Source organism: Bombina bombina, chromosome 7 (genome assembly GCF_027579735.1).
Source record: "Bombina bombina isolate aBomBom1 chromosome 7, aBomBom1.pri, whole genome shotgun sequence".
Classification (NCBI taxonomy): Eukaryota; Metazoa; Chordata; class Amphibia; order Anura; family Bombinatoridae; genus Bombina; species Bombina bombina.
In genome coordinates, this window is record NC_069505.1 from 328,153,568 (window position 1) to 328,165,434 (window position 11,867).

An 11,867-nucleotide genomic window follows, 5' to 3' on the forward strand; every position below is an offset into this window, starting at 1 on the left:
TAGATTAAGAATTGTTTGAAGAAACAATGGGCCAGATTACGAGTTTTGCGTTAAAGGCTATGCGGTGCTAACGAGCGGTTTTCCCTCACCGCTCACTTACCTACAGCGCTGGTACTACGGGTTTTTACAAACCCGTCGTTAAAAGACATGAAAGTGAGCGTTAAGCAAAATTTTGCTCATTACCGCACTCCAATACCAGGGCTGCTTAAGTCAGCGGTGAGCTGGTGTAACGTGCTCGTGCACGATTTCCCCATAGGAATCAACGAGGAGAGCCGGCTGAAAAAAAGTCTAACACCTGCAAAAAAGCAGCGTAAAACTCCTTAACACAGCCCCATTGATTCCTATGGAGATATACATTTATGTCTACACCTAACACCCTAACATGAACCCCGAGTCTAAACACCCCTAATCTTACATTTATTAACCCCTAATCTGCTGCCCCCCGACATCACTGACACCTATATTATACTTATTAACCCCTAATCTGCCGCTCCGGACACCGCCGCCACTATAATATACATATTAACCCCTAAACCACGCACTTCTGCCTCGCAAACATTAGTTAAATATTATTAACCCCTAATTTGCTGTCCCTAACATCGCCGACACCTACCTACATTTATTAACCCCTAATCTGCCGCCCCCAACATCACCACCACTATATTAAAATTATTAACCCCTAAGCCTAAGTCAAACCCTAAACCTAACATCCCCTAACTTAAATATAATTGCAATAAATCTAAATAAAAATTAATATTATTACCTAAATAATTCCTATTTAAAACTAAATACTTACCTATAAAATAAACCCTAAACTAGCTACAATGTAAATAATAGTTACATTGTATCTAGCTTAGGTTTTATTTTTATTTTACAGGCAAGTTTGTATTTATTTTAACTAGCTACAATAGTTATTAAATAGTTATTAACTATTTTATAACTACCTGTGAAAATATCTTGCAAAAAAAAAATAAAACAATTGTGCAATTCAATTAATTTTGCACACGCATCTCATTACAAATACAAACTGCTTGTTAAAGGGCCATTCCAGACAAAATTTGAAGTTTTGGATTGAAGCAATTTTGTAATATACATGCATTAGCAAAAATGTTTCTAATAAAAGCTACAGCTGTTGCTCAAAATGTGTATTTAAGTATGCACCGTGCACCAGCATTTTAAACACAGAACGTGCCCAGAGAGCCTATGGTGCTTGTACCATTTGGTAATGACTCAATTTGTTTATTGCTGACAGGATACAAGCCCCACTGGTGCTCTGAGCAGCTACCATATTTAAAATGAAGGTGCACTGACAATATCTAGCTATGCTTCACATGCACGTGCAGAGACAAATGGTAACACTAAAACAGTGATAACTTTTACTAGAAGCATTTTTGCTAATACATGTATATTGTAATTATGTTTCTATTCAAAGATGTAATTCATCTATGTGCAGTTCATTTTTTAACTGAATGTCCCTTTACGCTTTATTATACTTAAAGGAATATGAAACACAGAATGTTTCTTTCATGATTCAGATAGAGCATGCAATTTTTAGCAACTTTCTAATTTACTTCTATTATGAATTTGCCTTCATTCTCTTGTTATCTTGTGTTGAAAAGCAGGAGTGTATATGTTTAGGAGCTGGCCCATTTCTGGACCACTATATGGCAGCAGTTTTGTGAGAATCCATTTGCAAGAGCACTAGATGGCAGCATTGTTTCCTGACATGTAGTGCACTAGATGGCAGCACTGTTTCCTGACATGTAGTGCACTAGATGGCAGCACTGTTTCCTGACATGTAGTGCACTAGATGGCAGCACTGTTTCCTGACATGTAGTGCACTAGATGGCAGCACTGTTTCCTGACTTATAGTGCACTAGATGGCAGCACTGTTTCCTGACATGTAGTGCACTAGATGGCAGCATTGTTTCCTGACATGTAGTGCACTAGATGGCAGCATTGTTTCCTGACATGTAGTGCACTAGATGGCAGCACTGTTTCCTGACATGTAGTGCACTAGATGACAGCACTGTTTCCTGACATGTAGTGCACTAGATGGCAGCACTGTTTCCTGACATGTAGTGCACTAGATGGCAGCACTGTTTCCTGACATGTAGTGCACTAGATGGCAGCACTGTTTCCTGACATGTAGTGCACTAGATGGCAGCACTGTTCCCTGACATGTAGTGCACTAGATGGCAACACTGTTTCCTGACATGTAGTGCACTAGATGGCAGCACTGTTTCCTGACATATACTGCACTAGATGGCAGCACTGTTTCCTGACATGTAGTGCACTAGATGGCATCACTGTTTCCTGACATGTAGTGCACTAGATTGCAGCACTGTTTCCTGACATGTAGTGCACTAGATGGCAGCACTGTTCCTGACATGTAGTGCACTAGATGGCAGCACTGTTTCCTGACATGTAGTGCACTAGATGGCAGCACTGTTTCCTGACATGCAGTGCACTAGATGGCAGCACTGTTCCTGACATGTAGTGCACTAGATGGCAGCACTGTTTCCTGACATGTAGTGCACTAGATGGCAGCACTGTTCCTGACATATACTGCACTAGATGGCAGCACTGTTTCCTGACATGTAGTGCACTAGATGGCAGCACTGTTTCCTGACATGTAGTGCACTAGATGGCAGCACTGTTTCCTGACATGTAGTGCACTAGATGGCAGCACTGTTTCCTGACATGTAGTGCACTAGATGGCAGCACTGTTTCCTGACATGCAGTGCACTAGATGGCAGCACTGTTTCCTGACATGTAGTGCACTAGATGGCAGCACTGTTTCCTGACATGTAGTGCACTAGATGGCAGCACTGTTTCCTGACATGTAGTGCACTAGATGGCAGCACTGTTCCTGACATGTAGTGCACTAGATGGCAGCACTGTTTCCTGACATGTAGTGCACTAGATGGCAGCACTGTTTCCTGACATGTAGTGCACTAGATGGCAGCACTGTTCCTGACATGTAGTGCACTAGATGGCAGCACTGTTTCCTGACATGTAGTGCACTAGATGGCAGCACTGTTCCTGACATATACTGCACTAGATGGCAGCACTGTTTCCTGACATGTAGTGCACTAGATGGCAGCACTGTTTCCTGACATGTAGTGCACTAGATGGCAGCACTGTTTCCTGACATGTAGTGCACTAGATGGCAGCACTGTTTCCTGACATGTAGTGCACTAGATGGCAGCACTGTTTCCTGACATGTAGTGCACTAGATGGCAGCACTGTTTCCTGACATGTAGCGCACTAGATGGCAGCACTGTTCCTGACATGTAGTGCACTAGATGGCAGCACTGTTTCCTGACATGTAGCGCACTAGATGGCAGCACTGTTTCCTGACATGTAGTGCACTAGATGGCAGCACTGTTCCTGACATGTAGTGCACTAGATGGCAGCACTGTTTCCTGACATGTAGTGCACTAGATGGCAGCACTGTTCCTGACATATACTGCACTAGATGGCAGCACTGTTTCCTGACATGTAGTGCACTAGATGGCAGCACTGTTTCCTGACATGTAGTGCACTAGATGGCAGCACTGTTTCCTGACATGTAGTACACTAGATGGCAGCACTGTTTCCTGACATGTAGTGCACTAGATGGCAGCACTGTTTCCTGACATGTAGTGCACTAGATGGCAGCACTGTTTCCTGACATGTAGTGCACTAGATGGCAGCACTGTTTCCTGACATGCAGTGCACTAGATGGCAGCACTGTTTCCTGACATGTAGTGCACTAGATGGCAGCACTGTTTCCTGACATGTAGTGCACTAGATGGCAGCACTGTTTCCTGACATGTAGTGCACTAGATGGCAGCACTGTTTCCTGACATGCAGTGCACTAGATGGCAGCACTGTTTCCTGACATGTAGTGCACTAGATGGCAGCACTGTTTCCTGACATGTAGTGCACTAGATGGCAGCACTGTTTCCTGACATGTAGTGCACTAGATGGCAGCACTGTTTCCTGACATGTAGTGCACTAGATGGCAGCACTGTTTCCTGACATGCAGTGCATTAGATGGCAGCACTGTTTCCTGACATGCAGTGCACTAGATGGCAGCACTGTTTCCTGACTTATAGTGCACTAGATGGCAGCACTGTTTCCTGACATGCAGTGCACTAGATGGCAGCACTGTTTCCTGACATGTAGTGCACTAGATGCTTACTTTAGGTGTCTGTTCAACACAAAATATCATGAGAACAAAACAAATTTGATAAAATAAGTAAATTGGATTTTTTTATAAAAGAACATTTTTGAGTTTCATATCCCTTTAAAAAAGCCTCTTCTATCTTGTAATTGTCCACTTCTCTGGAACATAAAATGACTGTGAAGAATACTGACATCACAAAAAAACACCCCATCAAAATCTTACAGAAAAAACAAATAAAATGTTTTCTATAAGACAGTCCACTCTAACAAAATAAAAAAATAATGAAAACTTTTACAGAAGATAAAAAAAAAATATAAAACAAAAACATTGACAGCTTTGTATTAGAGAGACCAACCATGAGACTAGATACTTCACAGTGGCAAAAGAGGTGTTATGAACTCCGAGTATTAAAATGAGCCGTAGATGAAAAATTCCAATTTTTCAGAATATTTGTTCTGAATGATTCATCCGAAACAAATTATTCTGTGATACACAAGTCTAAAATGTTATAATCACAAATACTTTTTTTTGTATTTTACAAATGTGTTTCTTAAAGGGATACTGAACCCCCATTTTTTTTCTTCCATGATTCAGATAGGGCAGGTAATTTTAAGCAACTTTCTAATTTACTCCTATTATCAATATTTCTTTGTTCTCTTGCTATCTTTATTTGAAGGCATCTAAGCTAAGAAGCCAGCTAATTTTTGGTTAAGACCCTGGACAGCACTTGTTTATTGGTGGGTGAATTTATCCACCAATCAGCAAGAACCACCTAGGTTCTGCACCAAAAATGGGCCGACTTCAAAACGTACATTCTTCCTTTTAATAAAGATATCAAGATAATGAAGAAAAATTGATAATAGGAGTAAATTAGAAAGTTGCTTAAAATTGCCTGCTCTATCTGAATAACGAAAGAAAAAAATTGGGTTCAGTGTCCCTTTAAGTCTTACAGTTGTAATTATTATTTTTCCACATTGCTAGCACTCTCATTTGATACATAAGATAGCACATACTGGGCATCTTATGCAACTATAGAAGTTAATGGGACAGTCTAATCAAAATTAAACTTGCATGGTTCAGATAGGGAAGGCAATTTTAAACAACTTTCTAATTTACTTTTGTCAAAAATGTGCTTTGTACTTTTGGTATTCTTTGTTGAAAACTAAACCTAGGTAGGCTCATATGCGAAGGCCGCCTCTTTTCACAGCTATAAAGCACTAGTTCATTCGTGTGTAAGATGGATAACATTGTGCTCACACATGTGAAGTTACTTATGAGAGGGCACTGATTGGCTAAAATACAAGCCTGTAGATAGCACTGAGATAAGGGGCAGTCTGCAGGGGCTTAGATACAAGGTAATCACAGAGGTAAAACATATATTAATATAACAGTGTTGGTTAAGTATAACTGGGGAATGGGTAATCTATGTTTTTAAGTGAATCAAAATTAAATTTCCATGACTCAGATCCACTTAATCAGAAAACTAATAGTTCATATCTATACCTATATATAACCATCTTTATATATAGGTATAGATAAATATTGTACCACAAAAAGATTTATATATATATATATATATATATATATATATATATATATATATATATATATATATATATTTATGAAAAAATAGAACATATTCCGACTAGGGTGTTAATTTTTTTCCACTTTGTTTGCTTTGTGGACTTCTATGGTGGAATACGTGATCGCTCACGCGATATTCTTGCTTTTTATGCATTGCGGGTCAGCGCACAGCGACAACACACCATTTCTTTCAGTAACAATGTAGCAAGAACCTCCACAAATATTCACATATATATACAGTGTCCACAGCACTTTGTCTTAAAATTATTTTTAGACAAGGTGCTGTGGACACTATATATATGTGTTTAACTCATAATATAACTCACAATATGAGCGCAAAAAGTTGAACTTTGAATATTGCGACCTCGTTAACGTATTCTCCCATAAACTTTAATACGCGCTAACCCAATTGTGTTTATTCAAGTGCGCTAAACCATACATGAAATATGAATATTTCACATTCCAATGATCTTCACATAGCATAACATGTTCTATTTATTCTTAAATAAATATCTATATAAATATATAATGATTAGTTTCAGCTACTTGACTGCAAAAGACTCCAATGTACTTATATTTCTTTCATGTAATTGGCAAGAGTCCATGAGCTAGTGACGTATGGGATATACAATCCTACCAGGAGATCAAAGTTTCCCAAACCTCAAAAAAAACTCTGCTTATAAATACACCCCTCACCACACTCACAATTCAGTTTTACAAACTTTGCCTCCTATGGAGGTGGTGAAGTAAGTTTGTGCTTGATTCAGTCTGGTTCCGGTTCCGGTGGGAGGAGTCAAGCATCGCTTGTGGTAACTGAGCGTGGACACTGTGGGCTCGCATCGAACCTCTCCCTGCCATATGCCCGTTGTTGGAGTGTGATTACTCCCTAGGGCAATAGCACCTAGTCTGAGGTGTCAGCGGTGGAACCGCGGAACAAGCAAAGTGGCTCAGTTGCAAGAGCCTGAACTCGGAAACATGAGTGCCGTCTACTAGGCGCTACTACAGGATTGCCCAATTTCTCCCTGTGGTGCAGACCGGGGCGGTGGCCCCAGAGACCGAGAGCTGCGGAGGGGGCTGTGTGAGACCAGAGCAAGACGGAAAGAGGTCAGGAGAGTGGCCAAGTTGGAGTTGAACTCCCAGCCAGACGCACTAGTCTGCTATAGGAGCCACAAGCCGCACAGAGGACCGGTGGCTGTAACAGCACAGCAGGCTCAGGTGGCCTACTGCCATATCCTAGGAGGAGATTGACTGCTAGTACAGCAGAGATCCAGCGGCACACTACAGACTATAACAACATACAAAGGAGTCTTTGCATACAAGAAAAAACAAGGCAACGCCAAGGAAAACCTGAGGGGACTGAGCAAGTATCCTAGAATTGGTTAAGACTTGCCATTTCAATTTCTGCCTTTGTTTCTCTTTTCTTTTTTCTCTCCCCAAAGGTGCTGATAAGCACAGTAGCTGAGGCCTATTTGGCTCTATACCAATTAAAGGGTTACGCAGGTACTTTAAGCAACTAAAAGTACAACACAAGCAGAGAGCTTGTGGATCTATCTTCAGGATCTGAGCAAGTACACCAACTAATGCGCTGTTGATTTAAATCCCTAGATGACAAAATAAGAACTCTGACAACATATAGGTCTTTAGTGACAGGGAGAAAATATCAAATGGTATATTGTGTATACAAAGAAAATTGACACGGCCTATAATATTAACAACTTGAATGTTTTTTCTTTTTTCCTTTGTGTTGAACTGTATGCTATAAAAATGTACTTGCAATTGGTCTGCATTTTAAGGGAGTTCTGAATGGTCTGTATATCAATCTGTCTTACATAAAACTGAGCCAAGAAGGTCACTTAGGCTAGAATACTATACTGGGAAATTTCCCTAGCGTAGCAAGTAAATATTATTTTCCCTAGGAGTTATATATTATTTTCAATAATGAAGCCTAAGCCTCAAGATAGAGAAAGTGCGCTATCAAGCTAAAAATATACACACCACATTAAAAGATATTTAAATTTATTAAATGAAATAGACAAATTACATAAAAACATATATAGAAGTTAGCGGTAGGGACGTCTCCCTTGGATAAAAAATCAGTAGTCCGTGCAAATATTTGCAAATAGCAGCTAACAATTAATAGGATGTAAATAAATGTTAAAAAACAATCATAATCTTAAATGTATGGCATAACACTAATCATAATCACAAAAGAAAGGATTATTAGTAAAAACAAGCACCAAGTCCAGAAATATAATCACAGTGCAGATGGCCGTGTGCAAATGAGCATCAATATTGTAGCATTACGGCTAGAATTTGTAACAAATTGGTGCCACAAACAGATACAATGTACTGTACCGTGAGTCAAGAGGGTACTTGGAGGGTGTTACCGAGGAAAGGAAATCTTGCGGTCAAATGCTACAATATTGATGCTCATTTGCACACGGCCATCTGCACTGTGATTATATTTCTGGACTTGGTGCTTGTTTTTACTAATAATCCTTTCTTTTGTGATTATGATTAGTGTTATGCCATACATTTAAGATTATGATTGTTTTTTAACATTTATTTACATCCTATTAATTGTTAGCTGCTATTTGCAAATATTTGCACGGACTACTGATTTTTTATCCAAGGGAGACGTCCCTACCGCTAACTTCTATATATGTTTTTATGTAATTTGTCTATTTCATTTAATAAATTTAAATATCTTTTAATGTGGTGTGTATATTTTTAGCTTGATAGCGCACTTTCTCTATCTTGAGGCTTAGGCTTCATTATTGGTCATTTCCTTGTGTCTGATACAAGCAGAGATTGTATCTTTAGAGTAAGTGTTTAGCAATACCATCCTTAGCGCGCACCAATCCACTTTTTTAATTTATATATTATTTTCACCAAGAGTTATATTACTGCAATAAGTCACCTGACTTTTAGCCTCAAAAAAAAAAAAAAAAAAAAAGAAGAAATTTTTTTTGTCCCAGAACTTTACCCACTTTATAATTACATGGTAAGCAATGTATATGTGATTACTGTCTTTGGGTTATATTTTATCTATCTATACTCTATCTTTCATCTATGATAAAGGATCTAAGGTTCTATAGTCTTACTTAAAGGGACAGTAAACCTTAAAAAAAATGTTATATAATTCTGCACATAGTGCAGAATTATATAACATTACATTAGCCAAACGTTTTAAATCATAATATTGCCTTTTTATTTTTAAAAAATTTCGCCGTTTTACAGACCCGCTCTCTGGGCTCTGCTGAGCGGGTCTGTTGTTTTTACTGAGCGCATCGGGCCAGCTGTATAGTCACAGCCCGGCCCGACCGCGCCATTAGACACAATGCAGCTCGCTCCTGCTCTGTCTGACAGCGGGAGCGAGCTGCATTGTGTCTAATGGCGCGGTCGGGCCGGGCTGTGACTATACAGCTGGCCCGATGCGCTCAGTAAAAACAACAGACCCGCTCAGCAGAGTCCAGAGAGCGGGTCTGTAAAACGGCGATATTTTTTAAAAATAAAAAGGCAATATTATGATTTAAAACGTTTGGCTAATGTAATGTTATATAATTCTGCACTATGTGCAGAATTATATAACATTTTTTTTAAGGTTTACTGACCCTTTAAGGACAGTCCGGGGAAAGGGGGGGTCTATCTTAATCTCAATTTAATGCTGTTGCACGGCACATTGTTTTTGGTTAATACATGTTGAACTCACGAGTTTATTAGGAAAACATATGTATCACAAAAGTTACACATTAACTCTTCACACACATATAGATTACTATTGGTAGTCACGCTTAGTTCACTTTCTATTTGCCTGGGCGTGTCCCCTTACCCAGTGCCAAATAGCCCACAATACAAGGTCACTCTCACTTATAGACAGGAGGGGAAATATGAAAGAAAATATAGGAATACAAAGTTTCATGGTCCACAGTACATGGATAAATATATCACTTATAATAAGCACCACTCCCCGGCCATGCCCGCCAAACAAAAACATAAAAGAGTGAGAACATCTGAATCACACTTAGATAGTGCCTTAGAATTTACAACACATAAAAATGACACTCAGCCTCTGGTAGTCCAAATGTCCGAAATTTTCTTACCGCAATTTGAAATGCTTAAAAACCAAATGGCAAGCATAATGGTAGAGCTAAAACAATTTTCTAGCCATCTTACCGAAGTGGAGGACAGAGTGTCTAGTAATGAGGACATATTATATAAACAGGAAAAAAGCATAGCAGATAATAGCAAAACATTGACTATCCTACAAGACAAAATACACGAATTAGAAGATCGTTCAAGACGAAATAACCTTAAAATTATTGGCCTCCCAGAGAATGATGAATATTTGGATTTAATAACCTTCGCTCTCTCTACATTACCCTTGGCCCTGGGAATACCCCTTGACAATGCCCCCATCGTAGTTGAAAGGGCACACCGATTAGGTATAAGCAGAAATAACACGAGAGATAAAAACTACAACAGACCTGTCCTGATAAAGTTCCTAAGCTATCAAGACAAGAGTAATATATTGAGAGCTTATAGGAAAGCAGGGAATCTATCTTTAGGCCAAGTAAAAGTCCTGATGTTTCAAGATTACTCTAGTGAAACTTCAATGAAAAGAAAAGAGCTTGCCCCGTACTGCACTAGACTAATTAATGCAGGTCTTAAGGCTAGATTAGTGTACCCTGCCAAAATAACTTTGGAGGAATCAGGAGGCAACATCACTATAAGCAGCACAACAGAAGCTAGAGAATTTTGCAAAAACAGACAAGTACCCTGAACACAATTATGGGTAATCGGGAAACATATCTTAGATTATATAGATAAATGGGGCAGAGTTCGTAATGTTTTTAATAGTTTATGGATATTTTTTTATTATTATTTTTTTTTTTCCCCTATATTATCCCCTTCCTCCTCCCCACGCATATATATTTTTTAAGCCGTGTACTAGCGTTGTTCAGATACAATAAACTTAGACAATAAGATGAGGACGATTAAGTTCGTTTCATGGAACAAAGGGGGGATATCGTCACCTAAAAAGAGGAAGTTAATGATTAAGCATTTTGCTAAACTGAAACCTGATATAGCCCTAGTACAGGAAACACATCTTAAAAATATTGAAGCCCAGAAACTTAAATGCAAATGGGTTGGACAAATTATAGCATCTGATTGTGCCAGGAGGAAAAGAGGGGTTGCTTTTTTAATTAGCAAGGATTTGGAGTACAGTATCCATGATATACAAATAGATGCTAATGACAGATGGATAATTCTTACTATAGAAATTCTAAACGTAAAATATGTAATATGTAAAATTTATGGCCCCAACACCTCATACCAAATGTTCTGAAACGACATGATTGCAAGATTAATTTTATATGAGTCACCAAACATAATACTTGCTGGTGATTTTAATTTAACTCCAATACCTCTATTAGACATATTCCCTCAAAGGCAGAGGGGCAGGCCACTACAGAATTCTAAATTATTTTTTCAAATATGTAAAGAATTAAAGCTACATGACATATGGCGTATACATCACCCTGATGGAAAAAGTTTCACGTGTGAGTCACGTGTACACAGATCTTTTTCCTGCATTGATTTGTTTTTAATCTCCAACGCTCTGCTAAGAGATGATGTCACTACAGAAATTGGTGAAATTGCTTTATTGGATCATGCTATATTAACTCTATCAGTAGGAGCTAGAGGTCTTCAGGGAAGTAGCGGAAACAATTTTACTTTCCGAAGTACATGATAAATGATAGAGCATTTCAAAATTGGATAAAGAGTAAGTGGCGCAAATATTGTATTAATAATCAAGATTACATAAATAAATACGAGGTGTTTTGGGAGGCGGCAAAAGCCTACCTAAGGGGAGAGATCAAATTACACATGGTTACTATGAAAAAAAAGGCCAGGGCTCGGGAAAACCAACTGACAAAAACGGTCTCGAGGGCATATCAGAATTATATAAATTATCCATTAAAAAAGTATTGGGATAAGTATTCTAGTGCGTGGCAAGAAAGAGATTTGTTCCTGTGCTCAAAAATGACTCAACAGGAGGCCAGAATGAACGCCATATATGGTGGTCATTACGGGAGATCCGTTA